The following is a 1,728-nucleotide window of genomic DNA, read 5'->3' on the forward strand; positions in this document are numbered from 1 at the left end:
AGCCGGACGGACTACTATAGTGAGTCTAGTGACTACTAGAGTAGAGTTAAGTCAAAAGGTATGGTATAGCAGCCTTTCCGAGTGAGCCTCTGGGATCTCCTGTAAACCCCCATGATGTGGTAAAGGGAGGATATTAGGCGAAGCAGTGAGTGGAGATTCCCCTGCAGAGAGCCGGATGAGGGGAGACCTTCACGTCCGGTTCGGAGGGCGGGGATATCCCGACCCTACTATCATTATGCCTTTGCAATGTTACTTGGTTCAACTCTATTTATGACCTTTTCTCGTATGTGGGACTCTCTATCTTCTTGGGTAGATAATCGATCATCTTTCATTTGGATAGTGAGTAGTTTTTATAATAATAAGTCAAGTCAAGAATAATAAGCAAACTGGAGGAGCTTGCCAGGATGGCTTGGTAAGCAAGCAAGCAGTTATGTAGGCACCAACTCCCGGTTCTTTCTCTTCTTTCTTTTAAAGTTTCTCTATCATTTTAGACTATATGTAGAATCGCCTTCCCATTCCCGAAAGTGTCTTTAAGCCGTAGGCTTTATCTTTTATTGAAGTTAAGGGAGGTCCTCTTTTTTGTTAGAGGTGTGTTCATATTTCCGCATCGCTTAGGTCCTATGAAGTAAAGGGAAGTCTTCGATGTAGTTGATGCTTTACTGGTCTCCTTTAGAAAATAGTGTAAGGATAAAAAACACCTATTATTTCCCTTTTTGGAAGTTCTTAGGCTTCTTCCGACCATAATTCAGCAACTGTAATTGAGCATATTTCGAGGTTTAGGCCAAAGACTGGTGAAGGTTGAGAGGGATGAGTTGCTTTCTTTCTGAAATTATTTCCCCGTTTACGTTATTTGAGTCGAGCTTCCGCTACATTTATTGAACGGTCACAGCCTACATAACTCGTCTACCTCTTTTCAAGGAAGTGAGTCTCAGACCTTATGTAGTTCTATCAATCTATAAGCTTACAATATTCGATATATAGACTCTATTTTTAATTTGGAATACAGATAAGATCAGAAAAGCCATCATTAGAGCAAACAATGCAATAGCCTCTGTCAGCGCAAAGCCTAAAATGGCATAACCAAATAATTGTTTTGCCAATGATGGATTGCGTGCTACAGAATGAATCAAAGAACTGAAAACGTTTCCAATTCCAATAGCAGCTCCCGCCAAAGCAATTGTAGCAGCTCTGGCACCTATTGATTTTGCACCTTCTAACATAATGTATTTATCTAATAATAAAATTCTTTATCTAATTCTAGAATTCTCGTCACGCTTTTTTCTTTTATTTGTTTTAGAGTCATAATTTGATAGACTCTTCCCCTCCTCTCGTCATAAAGTTATCTTTCACTCACTTAACACTAACTTAATCTTTATTCTTTCTTTTTTGTTGAATCTTAACCATGAAAGTCAGTCAATGTCGGCTTCATTTCTTCACCGGGCTTGGACCATGTCTCCCGAACAATCTCAGTACATATGGCGCAAGACGATTCCACATATTAAGGTCGGAATGGGATCAGGTGTTTTCACGTCTCACCGTAGTGCCCGGTTTGTCTTGATTTCTGATTGATGAACAAGAAGGAAAATGGAATTCTTTGATTTTGTGACTCGCCCGCCCGCCACCAGTGGAAGCAAGCTAGCCCCCGGTTGGGGGAAGAGGGCATTTCCATCGTGAAGGATTCAATCCAGCCACAGGTTCCCCTACGGCTACCTTGTTACGACTTCACCC

At 41.1% G+C, this 1,728-nt stretch overlaps 1 pseudogene; it reads right to left on the minus strand.

The window, feature by feature from the left end:
• Window positions 1-1,677: 1,677 nt before the first annotated feature.
• Window positions 1,678-1,728, minus strand: part of LOC141688277 (18S ribosomal RNA) — a 1,923-nt pseudogene continuing 1,872 nt past the window's right edge.

This window comes from Apium graveolens, chromosome 9 (genome assembly GCF_009905375.1).
Source record: "Apium graveolens cultivar Ventura chromosome 9, ASM990537v1, whole genome shotgun sequence".
Taxonomy (NCBI): domain Eukaryota; kingdom Viridiplantae; phylum Streptophyta; class Magnoliopsida; order Apiales; family Apiaceae; genus Apium; species Apium graveolens.